Below are 14,421 nucleotides of genomic sequence, written 5' to 3'. Positions count from 1 at the left end.
AGTGTGTGTGAGTGTGAGTGTGAGTGTGAGTGTGTGTGTGTTTGTGTGAGTGTGAGTGTGTGTATTAAAAAAACAGATATTCTGTACTTTAACAGTTTTATGGTAGAGTATGCAAATTTACATCATACAATGAAATAAATGACGAATAATCACTATTAGTCTCTCAAATAGTGTAGAAATGCATTAGAATGCTGACAGTTTCAGTGCTGTTTACGGACATGTGGACAAATGCTTTCACTCTAATGAAAGATAAGAGTTTTATTTCTGTTTGGGGCAGCGTAATATCTTCATAGCCATGTTTCAGGACTGACTGCAGCATGAATGCTCTGCATGCAGAAGGAGTGAACAAAAGAAACTGATCAGCTCGCTCAGACTGAGACCTTCGGTCTTTACAGTCCACCCAGACAAACAAACACTAGCAGGAAAAGCATTTGTAAATGTGCAACACTGAGCAATCAAAGATCTGGCCTGGCTTTCTCCTGGCTTTCCAGCTTGTCCAACAGAATTCTGGCCTTCTTCTCCAGACAGCACCTGACTGGATTAAACCCATTGCCAGCGCATAAACAAATGCTAATAATCTTGGCTGAGATGATGTTTTATGGTTGTTTGCTTTATTTTTGTCCTTCGTTGTCTCTCTCTCCTCCCGTTCAACTCTTTGATGCCTTATTTCACAGCAGAGCACAGATATGTTTTTTTCACATCTTATGTTTATTTCAAACTACAGAAATTTAAATCCATCTTCTGCTCCACATGAAACAGCAGTTCATAAACTGTATGATTTCTATCACCAATTTATTTTTATTAGTCAAGAGATACTGCTTTTTCATACTGCTTTGTAATTATGACTTAAGATGTTAATGCATTCATATACTGTAGGCCTAAGCAGAAAATATTCAGGTAACACTTTATTTTGATGTTTTTGATTTCATTTTGATAACTTTGCAAGTGCATGTCTACTAACCCTAACCTAACAGTCTGCAAATACTCTAATGAGAATTAGTTGACATGCAGTTGCACTAAGTTACTTATAGTTAGTAGAATGTGTAAAGTGGACTATCAAAATAAAGTGTAATCAATATTTATTCATTTCTTTTAAAGATTGCTTGAGTGTTACACCTGTTACTCCTGCATTCAGCCTTCTGATAGATTCGCTCACTACTGAAGTCAACTCACAAATCCTTCAGTTTCTGACTGAAATGGTTTTTGAGCCAAATGAAAATATTGATTCTATTTTTTCATCTAGATATGACCGAGCTGGCCACCATTCCAAAAGTCAATCGAGAATACATTTTAAATTCCAATTCCTGAATTTGAATAAATATTTGAATTGGGAAGAATGGTGCTAAAGATAGGGATGAGCAAGAAAGAAAAATTGATTTAAAAAAAAGAAAAAAAAAAAAAAGCTGATTGCATTTCTGTGGATCACCTATAACACGTTTCTACACTTTGATTGGAGTAAATCTGAATCTGTTGAATTCAATTGACTGGACATATTTTAGAAAGACCACACTTGTCTATGTATGTAATGCATATCAGAGCAAAAACCAAGCCAGAAAAAACCTGCAGAGCTCAGAGACAGGATTGTGACGAGACACAAATCAGAGGAAGGTTACAATAAAATAAAATAAAAAGCTCCCAAGAAGTATGGAACAACCAGGACAGGATGGAGAATCATAATTCAGATTTGAACTAAATGTAGTAGAATTCCAAATGAAACAAATCTAAAGAAATTAATATAATTGCTGAAAGTGTATTTTTTCATTTCAGTATGAATCGCCCCATAAGTGTGTTATTATTACACAACAATTCGATATTGATACGTGTTTGAAATACCGCTTATGCAAATTAGCATTTCATTTTCATTCATTTATATTTCAAATTTTTTTTTTTTTAATGTATCAATAAATTGACCTTCCTTTTTATGTGCATTATTAGCATACTTATTGTATGTTATTATAGCTCGAATCACTATAATAACCACTTTTAATAGTTGTTAATAGTTTTGATTGTGTTGAACCTAAAGATTTATATCAGGGAATAGCAGGCTGTCATAATAATGAACATAAAACATTTGTAGACAACTTCAAATTATAATTCAGCGTCCTGTGGGGCCTGGCCAATTCCATTCAAATTCAAACTTGAACTGAAAAAGAAATAAGTCTTACATTTAGAATTTTCCTTTACCCTAATTTATGAGGGAAAATCATGTCAGCCTTTCAGTGTGGCACATTAAAATTGTTTGCATAATTCTTTATTTATTTGTTCAAATTGTGCGTGAAATGAAATACGTGTGGTGGATCTTGATGGACTGAATTCAGACCTTTGAAGTTTGTAAGCTTTCTGCTTAGTGAATTCTCACTTTTCTGTCTTTGCTGCAATTTTTTTTAAAAGCCGTTGTTTCACTCTTTTTCTTTTGGCACATGGGCAGTTCTCAGGTCAGCTAGCCTGAGCAGACACACATGATGTGAGTGTTTGCACCCTTTGCCTGCAGTCTGTGATCTGTTGTCTGACATCTGTGTGCTCCATAAACACCATTCATCTCTGTTGTGTTCGATGCAGACATTTACAGCATGTTTTGTATTTATGCTTATGCTTTTTCTGTGGGGGGAAAAAAAAAGAATGCTGGTCTTTGTGTTTTTGCAAAGAGGTACTTTGGCTGCCTTTATTCTCTGTGCTGTGCTGTTAAAGACATCAGTTTATGAAACATTGAACGTTTTGTTTGAACCGTATCTGTTCAGTAACATGCATCTCTACTCTTTTAATTTAATATTTTAGGTTTTAATTAGGGCTGTCAAGAGATTAAAAATTGTAATCTAATTAGATACATGATGCAGATTAATTATTCAAATTAAGTCATTTGCACGTCAATTTTGGCTGAGAAATTACCCTCCAAAAATCATTTTAAGTCAATGTTGTGTTAGGTGAGAAAAGCTTTGAATAAACATTACAAAAAATAAATCGGTATTGTTTTTAAAAAAATATCTAATATTGAAATAACTGAAAAATTAAATTCTACTCTAAATATGATCCTAAACCACCAGTAAGTGGCAGCAAGACACTTAATCAGCGAGTCCATTCACTCAATCATTCAATCGATTCGTTCAAACAACTGATTCATTCAAGAACGTCGAATGAGTCATTGAATCATAGGCTCACTCGATTTGTTCAGAAACGTGGATTTATTCAGTAATAAAAATAAAGCTCTTTGTTTAGAACTATTTTCATTTGTGAAATTGAGCAAAACGGACAATATTAACAGGATTGTGTCTAAAATGTAAAACAGTATAAAAAAATAAAAAAACAGCACTCTTGCTCGTGTGATATTGCTGAACTCTATCATATGATATAAATATAAGACAAAAACCCATACAGGGGCATTTTTTGCCCTCATATCTTGAATTTCAGGGGCATGTAACTGCATTCTAATAGGCTTCATCACATAGTCGTCATCCTACAACTGCATGCAGTGTAAGACGATGTACAGAATGCATTATTTTATCCATAATTAATCGCACCAAATTAACATGTTAAATCGACAGCCCTAGTTTCAATACATTATTTTTAGTTGTCATTTGGCATGTAATGAGTGTGATGAGAAATCCCATGTCCTTAATAGTAACAAATACCTACTATTTGTTTATTTCCAGCAGCTTTGTGGTACTGAATTTTTTTTAATTTTCATTTCAGGCCAGCACTCGCTAACCAACAGCCGGGATGTCAGCACCATGGACACGCTCCCTCTCAACGACAACTTCAACAACAGTTACTCACTGCGAGAGGACGACTACGAAGACCCTGCATTGTGCTGCCCGCCCGCTGACGCTTTGCGTCTGGAAGACGCTGCCTTTGAGAAGATGATCATCTCCGAGCTGGTTCACAACAACCTGAGGCCTCGTTGGCCACCGCAAAACCAAACCAGCTCAAAATGCCAACCGGCGTCTGACAACAGCCACCAGGGTCCGCAGGAAACCTTCGACGTGGGTGTCGGGAATAGAAACCGGAGTGAAGATGATACCATAATTGCCGACACCTCCGTTTTGCCGCCATCCTCTAGCCACCCGGTGCTGGAGCTTCTTCTCCTTCACCCGAGCGACCGGGAGGCCCTCGAGGCCCCGCTTTTGCCCCAACGAACTAATTCGCTTCTTTACAGCGCTCAAAAGGCGTCTCAACAGGCCGTCAGGCTGCAGAAGGACAGCAGAAAGGCAGAAGAAGATGAGGAGAGCACGAAAGAGTTAGACGACGCGCCCTCGCCGAATAACAGGGACTCGTTGTACACAAGCATGCCCAATCTCAGAGACTCTCAGTCCTCCGAATCCCCCGACCTTGTCAGCGGACAGGACGACGGTTCTCCTTGCTCATCCGCCCAAAGTGAAACTGAGGAACAATGCTACAAGAGCTTGCCCGACCTGGGAGACGGGACTCAACCGCTTTCCTACTATCAGATCAGCCGCCGAGGCACTAGCGAGGGCTGTATTGGCCCCGGGCTCCCCGAGGGCTGCCTTCCACTAGAGGAAGAACCGGCTAGCGAAGGACAGATGCAGCTAATCACCAGCCTCTGAGCCAAGAATGTTCCCTTTCCTTCATTTTCTTCTTTTGCTCCTCCCATCCACAGATGACACGAAGAGAGGACTAGTCAACCGCACAATCAATTGTTTTTTAGTAACAGAACTGATGGTCTAGTCAAACTCTCGAAGTGAGCGGAAAGTGTCAAGACTGGCATTGTCTACATCTGCCAAAAGATTTGTACAGTATATATATATATATAAAAAAAGAAACATGCCAATGTCTGATTTTTGTAGGACTTTGAAAACTCTCCCAGCCAGTTCGCAGGTGAATCTTCCCTTCTTGGAAAGACTGTGATACAGGAAATGAAAAGAATTAATTAATATCCCAGACTCAGGCCTTATATTTTCTCTATTGCACAAATAACTGTTGTATGAATGACGACTAAAAAAATCTATTTTGCAGTACCAGGTGTAAAGAAAGCCAGTTCAACCCATAATCACCACATCTCTGCTTGTGAATGATGTGTTCACTTATGGATTTTTATCATGGAAGTTGTATTTTGCCAACGTAAATGTGCAAAAAGAAGCTTCCTTGTTTTTTTAGCTTAAAAGAAGTTGTGTCTTGCACAAATTTGGAGTGAATTGGATTAAAAAAATGCTTTGACTTTGTCAGGGATCAATAACATTCATGTTATTGTCTTAAAAACATATCTCAGTATTTGGCACTAAATAATTTATTATATGAAGTATGAAATAAAAAGGGTTGGAACGAAAGTGGGTGTGATGTAACTGTTGATATTCACTTCAGTCTTTTTTAAGACCCCATTGTCGTTGCAGATGTACATTCAGCTCTTGTTTGATATCGAATAAATGTGATGATTTTTTCTTGTTTGCAGATATATCATTCTCATTCAGTGCGGCATCAAACTAGCAAAACAATTTTGTTAGAAGTATGTGAAAAATAACTTAAGATCTCTTCATAGCTTGCCTGATGAATTACTTGCAATATAAATAAACTGTTGCTAGTTATTTGTATTGTTATTTTTTTATGTTTTAGCAAAACTTTAAAGTCAACATGTAACCCATTTTAATATCCAAATTTGATGTATTTTAGAGCGAAACAGGATATTCATTTAAGGCGAAAAAAGGCTTCTGTCTTTATTTTATATTGACTTTTCTTAAAGCATACATTGAAATGATTTTTGGACTAAACTGCCATTTCGGTTGAGTTAGCATAGTAACAAGTGTCTCTTAAAGAAACCCATGTCCAGCTCTGAAATGGAGCAAATGGATTATATGTTTTGCTGATTTTGCCTTGTAAAAATGTGGTCACATTAGTCAAAATTTGTTGGCTAAAAAAAGGTACATTTTCAGGTACAGTATGAAGAACATCTCACACAGATGTCACTTTAAAACCAAGCAGTTTTCTGTTTGTCAACGTGGCTAGTTCACAAGACCAATTTGAACTAGTTGCGACATCTGTGAAACCCTCATGCAAAATTCCAAATTGTGTGGATTCCTATTGAAATGACTGTATTGCACCTGCAACAATTTGCAGAACAATGATAAATGTGACCTCAAACCTGATTCAGGAGATGACTGGGGCCATGATACATCTGATTTTTTTCCAACCTGTACAGAAAGTTTCAAATACTATAAGAGGCGTAAATAGGAATGAAGGAATGAGACACTGTATCAGAAGCTGATAGTTTGGAAACTACACCTATTACTGAAAACCTCAGAATTCCAAATGGGAATGTGCCAATTTTTTGAGGGATCGGTTAAACCCTTTTTCACAGCACCTAGAAGCTAAGGGTGAAATGCCAAGAAAACATATGGCACTCCAACACAAGCCATTTAGGTCAGAGCTTCAACCCCGCTGTGGGGAGCTTGGAATTTCAGGGAGAACCCAAGCAGACAATGTTTATTCATCTGATGCAACTATTTGTCCACATTCCTTTCCAGCTTGAGGACAGTCTGCAGGATTTTTGTCATCAGCTGATGTCCACGCAGACAGCAATGAATGTGTGAGTCATTTGAGAGCTAGAAAAGAAAGGTCTGCCTTGCAAGGTGGAGTGTACTTTAAAAAGGCTTGCACGCTCAACTGTGCAAAAGATGGAGTGGAAAGTGGAAAATTAAGTATTCCTGAGCCTTATGACCACATGTGCTTCGTCAAACACTTTCACCAAATCCTCAACTCCACCTGAGGATGCAGCCTACATTTTTCAAGCATGACTCCCTGATGCAAGAGCAAGTGTGTGCCAGGTGCACAGCACAAATAGACAGCAACACGCCATGCCAGATATAATGCTGGATGTGAGTACACTTCCCTTATGATTGTACATAAACCAGTGGTTCTCAATCACGTTCCTGGAGTACCCCAATACTGCATATTTTGCATGTCTCCTTAATCAAACACACCTGATTTAGGTCATCAGCTCATTACTATAGTCTCCAAGACCTGGTGTGCCAGATAAAGGGGACATTCAAAATGTGCAGTGTTGGGGGCTCCAGGAACATTGTTGGGAACCAGTAGCTACGTTTACATGGACACCCTTTGTTTCAGTCTGAATGAAATCATTCCAATTTATGAATTTGACCATAGTGTTAATGTGAATGCCAAACAAAGTGATCGGGTTGATGTGCGCATTTATGTGCTACAGGTTTCTAGTTGGACTTGATCCTTTGACATGAGCACACGGCACAAATATACAGTTTCCCTGCTGGGTTAAGATGCATATACTATCCATTCTCCTGATTCTTTTCTTTATTTTAAAAAGCAGACTTAATTTTTATCTATTTTGGCTCCTAATTAGGAGACAAAGGTTTGTGCCGTGCTGTTATCAAGCAGTAAAAATTCCACTTCCTGCCCCCAAAACAAGGCATCTGTGAATGAGAGTCCGATGCAAGGTCTGGTGGGACAACATTTGTCTTGCACCATTTCTTAGACAATAAGTGGACAGAGAATTTTAGAATGAATCAACAGTCATTTATAACACGTATGATTCAACAACTCGTTCCATGCATCGTACGTTACTATGCCATTTCATTTGCACATGCACATAACGTTTTGATCTGATCAAGCATTTACATGTTCTATTAAATGGATTAGAAAAGGTTTAAACCACCACTTACAATCTTAAAGAAATTTCAGTCGGATTTGGCAAATTCATTACGACTGGCATAGATTTTTTTTTTTATTCAGACTGGGTTACTAGTCCAATTACAAATGGATTATTAGAATCCATGTAAATGCAGCTACTGATGTACATGGCTGCCGCAGTACTGTCGACCTGAATCAGTCTGTGAAAGCACTGCATGACTGAGCAAAAAGCTTTGAAATCCAAGAACACAACCAGGATTATGTGCCACAAAACGTGCCCTCGTCAGATACTGCACAAATAACAATGTATCTGCAATGACAACTTTGAACCAGGACCTTTGAGCCAAGGCAAACCCCTCTTATAGACAGTCCCTGCCCCAAACTCTCAAAAGCTTTCAGGAAGAGATGCCTAAAAAGACAAAGCGGCAGCCATAGACCTCTTGGAAACAGATCCTAAGAGGATGACATCTCTATCACCTTTAAAAGAAAGGATAAGACTTCTTGAATCAGGGCCTGGTTCCTAGAACATTTGTCATGTAACTCAATCATGTTCATGCTTTCAAGAGCCCTAAAAAATAATCTGTTAAAAGCACAATTTTGTGGAGTTGCTAACAACCCAATTAATGGTACATCCATAAAACTTTTGTCCCAGGTGTGCACCAATGCGACAGTACTAACTGCAAAAAAAAAAAAAAAAACACCAACCAGATGAGATGCATAAAAGAGACCTATAAACAAGCAAACACCATCAGTGCTCTTTTATCAGCATGTTTTTAAGACATAACACCAGGCGTAATGAAAGTCTTAAACACCTTCAAAAAGCTTTGCAAGGTTTTATGCATATATATTGCCTCATTCTTACTCGGAAAAGCAGCCCGTCTCATCCTATTTCTATTTAATTATCACCCTTCAGGTGGAGCAGATGGTGAATTAACCGCTGGATGCAAACTGCTGACAATGTTGTCGTCTTATCCATTTTGCATGATGACAGTGTTAGTGTTTTATGCACATCCTGATTACAACAATTTTGACAGTGGGTGGTTGTCAGGGACTGTTAAGTATGGAATGATTTCTGAAGAAGTTCTAAGGTTGCTGTTTTTTGTGTGTGATATAATGCTCCATCTTGAAATGTGTTGTTTGCATAAAGATGTTTCATTAGTATCACTTGTTGTTATGCAGCACAAACATGGTTCGGAGAAATAACTTTTTTACACAGTTCAAATTTTAGGACTTTTTTTCGTAGGCTTAAAATGTGTTTGTCTAAGCAAATCAAATTTTTTTTTTTAACCAGTGCAACAGCAGATAATTTAGGCCACAATGATCTGGAATGCAAGCATGTTACAAGGCTTTGTAGACTGTTTAGTGTTCTTCCTTTCTACTAGGGAGTATTATAGTGCCCAAAGTATTCATATATGTTGTAGAGACAGTGAGAACACCATGGTTTTTTTGCAGGTTCTCAGCCAGCTCTAAATCAAATCCTTGTGTGGAAAAGAATGATTCATTTGCAGAAATGGACAAAGAGGTTGAAAACCCTGATAAGATGAGATAATCTTACCATAGTGCTCTCATCTCGCAAAGGAGTACAGCAAGGTTCTGTTTTAGGCCCTCTTCTGTTTTCCTTGAAAATGCTCACCCTACAAGCTCTACATTTCTTGTACAAGACATTTTTTTGTAGAGAGTGTATTAATGACATTAAATACTCTGTGACCAGTAATTTCTTTCTGTTGACACTCCATTGTTGCTTTGAGATAGAGGTGGATGACAAGTCTAAGGCAGTAGAAGAAAAGCTGACTTTACGTATTGAGTGTGAATGAGTCCAAGACATTTGCAGGACTTGGGGAAATCTGTAGTATATTGTTTATTTCCAGATAAACAATTTGAAACTCTGATGTCGACCCCAGTGCGTCCTCTTTTTCTCTTTGCACCAACTTAGGAGGAAAAACCTATCATGTACAACCAAGTCAAACTTCCTTATCCAAGGCCTACCTGTGAACGTAGAGTTCCTGCATTTTTGCGTTGTGAAAGAGGACGACCCGGTTTCTTTTACTGAGTGTTGTGAGGAATATTTGGCCATTACGCCTCTGTGATTTGGAAGTACTACTATACTGTTTCTTCCCTTACTTCAGATACTGAAAGGCACTGCAAATGACTGTTGGATAGCAGAAAGAAGAATGTCCAGACGTGGGGCAAATTTGAAGATATATTCTTTTTTTATTTTCTGAGTGATGACTATGAGGTAGAAACTGCAAGAAAGCTATTGGAGAGGAAATAAAGCTCATCGGAGAGTATTCATGACTTTCCATGATCAAGGTTTATGCCTGAGATAGATAAGGGATATTCCAGAGAGAGAGATTGTTCACACTACTGAAATTCTTATCCTTAACTAATCAGCCTAGGAACGGTGAGAGAGGCGAGTATACTGGAAAGGATGGTTAAGATTCAGATTCTTATATTTGTAATCCCACACTATGCTGACATGGAGTCTGAACTGAAAAAGACATTTGAGTTTTAGCATATGTTTCATTGGAGACATTTAATAAAAGCTTTCTTGATGACAGGCCATTGGATTAACTCTGTGACTTTTAGCTGATTATTGTCATCTGAGTCAGATGGACATTTTAAACTACTTTTAAATCAAAATTTCCACATTTATAGCAAACTACTACAACACCCACAGTCATCATAAAATGCAATTGGGCACTGAAACAAACAAAAAAACCTTTGGAATAACAGTAATTGACAGCATTTTTTGTTTTTGGGCAAGCTATTCCTTTAAGGTCTACATTTATCTGTCGATAAATTATTTTTGAGAGGTTAAACACTGGCCATTCAACACCACTGCCTGATCTCTTCCGGCACCCCTTTACTGCAAACTCTAAGAGATATCAAAACAGTTGTGAAGTCAAGGATGGAGTGTGTTCATTTTAACTTAGAAAAGCAGTTACAGTACTACCTGAGGGAGAGAAGAGAAAGAATAACAACATTAGAGATATCATTTTTCAAAAGCCAGTTTTCAAAAGCAGCAGGGCGCATCTATGGTCCATCCTCTGTGCTATTCATCTCACAGCCATCAGACTCTTGTGACACTGACATTTGACTCTTCCAAACCAACAAATTTAGACTTATTTGGTGAGGAAGGCCTAAAGACAAACATGGAGTGAGAAAATGCAGGAATTAGATGGAGCAATGTCTGAATCCATTATAGATAAAGTGCGTAAAAAATCTCTAGACACTGCTATGACTGTTGCAGTTGCTGTTGTGGCTGAGTTTGGAGGAGATGACCTTCAAACATGACAGATGTAATGATATCAAGGCAAAATCAGACATTAGTGATTTTGATGAATCATCTCCTGGAGAGAGTGAGAGTGGTGGGGTGTTAACACAACAGCATTTTCAACTAAATATTTTTATGCATTTTGGCTATTAATTTATTTGACAATGCCATTCTGGGGGTCTGAAAATGCAAACTTTTGAAAACAGGTTTCAAAGTACAAGTTTTTGAAAACAATACCGTCTCCATGGGAAAATGGTGACGTCGTATGCATGTACTACATGTTGAGTCAACAGGTACAGTATGTGCACAGGTGAATAGTGTTTCTTTACTTTACTGTGTTTCTTTACATGTGACATCACCATCTACCGGCCTGGCATGCATAATACATTGTTTTTAGTTGTTTTTTTAGTTGGATTGGTGTGAACAGGGATCTTTTTGACAACGTTGTCATATGCATGTGAAAATTTTCAAAAACGCAAAGGAAAAACATTTCCATTTTTAGTACAGTCATTGTGATGTAAATGTACCCTGTGAGCTCTGTTGGTGTATGGAGATCAGGAAGAGCAGTTTCGCCGGACCTCTCGTTCCTCCAACCGCACATGTTCTCCAGTAAAGTTTCTGAGTGAGTTTGAGAACCCGCCTCAGCGCGGGTTCGATCTCTCATTTGGAGCTCGCGATGAGGATGGGTTGTCTATTACAGCATCAGAGGATGGGTCTGACCGATCGAAAGCGGATGACTCTACTGAACCGGCACTTCTGGGTGCTGTGTGTCAGTCTGAGCCTGATGCTGAGATGGCAGCCATACTAACCTGGGCAGCAGAGAGCGCCAGGCATGAGTGGACTCATCCACCTGTCCTGGGGTCTCTCGATTGGTTGGTTCTTGGAGACCGAGCGCGACACTTTGCCACGCTCCGCCCCTGTTCCTTTCTTCCCAGAAGTGCACGAGGAGCTGATGAAATTGTGGATGGCACCTTTCTGCCATAACACGATACACCGGTCCCTCCGGTCTCAACACGCTTGATGGCAGTCCAGCAAAGGGATATACGGGGGTTCCCTGTTGGAGAGAGCAATTGCGGTGCATTTTGAGCGCAAGACGCCGCCACCTGGTGGGGCCACCCGAGATTCCCATCCAGAGCACATAAGTTACCTTGTCCCTGCACAAGGGTGGTCCCAACCTGCAGCATGCAGGAACTGCATTCGGCGACTGACTATGCCCTCCGGGCTACGGAGGTCACACCGCAGGCTCTGGGGAGGGGCGATGTCCAACACTGCAGGAATCCTGCATCAGGTAAGTCTAACACAGTCCCACTGTGACCACTGGCAAGGTGTCTGGACTCCCCAGGCCTTCCCATTGGCTCCTCAGGGCCATTCGGCTCGGCTATGCGATTCAGTTCACTAGGCGTCTGTCGAAGTTCAGTGGCATTCTGTTACCCCGGTTTGAGGGGAGAATGTTGCTGTCCTTCGGGCGGAAAAGTTGTGGGTTGGGGGTCCCAAGCACAGAATAGCGGTTCCTCTTGAATTATTCAGAGGCTCCTGGGGTATGGCATCCTTGGCCGTATCATGCCACCAGAAGATGCTTATAAGACCGCTTCAGCACTGTCTGTATGACCGAGATCTGAGATGAGCATGGCGCCGTCGCTTGCACCCCATGGCTTTCACATGAGGTGCTGTCCCATACCAATCCTTAGAAGGACCTCTGTTTCTACACTGTTTCTTCTATATCAGTGTCCAAAAGCACCGTTCTAACAATGGATGCTTCCAGGATAGGTTGAGGTGCTTCATGCAACGGGTGTGCAGCCTTAGGGATCTGTTCGGTTCCTGCCTGCATTGGCATTCGATTGTTCGAAAGTTGTCAGCAGTGCTTTTTTCTTGGGGAGGTCTCAACTGTTAATCCAGTACAAGCGCGTGCTAGTCCATACGGACAGCACAGTGATGACAGCCACCGGGGGTAGTCGCTCCCGTCGTATGCCACAACTCGCCCATCATCTCCTCCTGGAGCCAGCAAGAACTTAGGTTTCTGCAAACCACTCACATTCTGAGTGATGTCCAGCTGATTGGAGTGATTCAGGCAGCCACAGACACATCTGTTGCCTCATGGGATTCCTCCCTTTGCCCATTATGTATTCCTGTCTGAGGCCTCCCTCGGCACGTACGCACAGGCACACAGCTGGCCTGGGGACTTACGCAAGTATGCGTCTTCCCCAGGTAGTCTCATTGCAAGGCACGATTTGGCCTTGCTCCAAGAGGGCCTGGACAGACACCCTTTTGCATTTACACTCAAGATGTACGTGGTGAGCCACGGACATGTGAATGGCAGATTGGTGGGGAAGCACGATCTGGTTATTAGGTTCTTATGAGGTGCGTAGAGGTTGAATCCTCCTAGACTGCGCCTCATCCTGTGCCTTCAAGTCAGTTCACTGAGAGGATGAAAAATCTAAGCCCTCTCTGTTTACGAACCATGCCTAGAATTTGGGCCGGCAAACTCGCATTATTCTGAGACCCTGGCCTGGATATGTGCCAAAGATTGCCACTACTTCCCTTATGGACCAAGTTGTGACCCTGCAAGCTATTCCTTTCAAGGAAGGAAGCCCGGCCTGCGAGCCCTATGCGTCCATTATAGTGCACACAGAGTTTCAGAATGTCTGAACAGCTCCTTGTCTGCCTGGAAGACATCGGAAGGGGAACGTTGTCTCCAAACGGAAAATCTCCCACTAGACTGTGGATACGATTTCCATGGCTTATCAAGCCAAAGGCTTACCTGGCCCACTGGGAGTGAGGGCACGGCACTCGACCAGGGGCATGGCTGCTTCTTCTGCCATAGCACGTGGTGCCTCATTAGCAGACAGGTTTAGTGCTCCAGCCTGGGCTACATCTATACATTCGCTGGGTTCCATATCTGCAAGTGTAAGCCAGTTCATCCTGGATTCAAGGTAACTAGTAAGGTGTAGAGCTTGCATATAGCGCCCTTCCCCTCTCTGAGGTGATAATGTGTGCTCTTTTATGAACACTGGACTGTCTTTACATCATTCAAGCACTCTTGCATAGCTGAGTTTGGCGGAGAAACTCGCTGCAAGAACTCATTACTCGTAAGTATCCCTCGAGTGAACTCTCATAATGGGTTGGTTCTCCATATGTATTGACTCCCTACGGTGGTCCCATATGCATATTAATCCACTGCCCTGTTCCTAATAAGGACTCAGTGTTTTCCCTAGACAGACAGCTGGTCTGTTGCCTGGTTCTGTGCTTGGTAGTTCACCCCTTATGCAGAGCTCACTACAGAAACCTTCCTTATGTAGTACTCCCTTTTAGTGAGTCAATAGGTTGTATCTCCACATGTTACCTCCCTTTTGGGTAGGATGTGGTCTCTGTAGTGTTCTTTCCCCACTCAGGGAAATGAACGCTTCCCCAACGTTAACAACCAAGACAATGTACATTAAGTAATTTGATATACTGATTGAGGAAAATATGAGGAAATATATTTTCTTTGCATAAAGGAAGGCAAGTGGCCAGAGAGAAGGCGAGTAGCAGAAAACACTCAC

At 40.8% G+C, this 14,421-nt stretch overlaps 1 pseudogene; it reads left to right on the top strand.

Moving 5' to 3' along the window:
- LOC107708602 (adhesion G protein-coupled receptor L2-like) overlaps nt 1-4,771 on the top strand; it is a 112,857-nt pseudogene extending 108,086 nt beyond the window's left edge.
- The last annotated feature ends 9,650 nt before the right edge of the window (nt 4,772-14,421 follow it).

Source organism: Sinocyclocheilus rhinocerous, unplaced genomic scaffold (genome assembly GCF_001515625.1).
Source record: "Sinocyclocheilus rhinocerous isolate Xijiao unplaced genomic scaffold, SAMN03320098_v1.1 scaffold25, whole genome shotgun sequence".
Taxonomy (NCBI): Eukaryota; Metazoa; Chordata; class Actinopteri; order Cypriniformes; family Cyprinidae; genus Sinocyclocheilus; species Sinocyclocheilus rhinocerous.
This window is presented reverse-complemented; position numbering and strand designations above follow the sequence as displayed.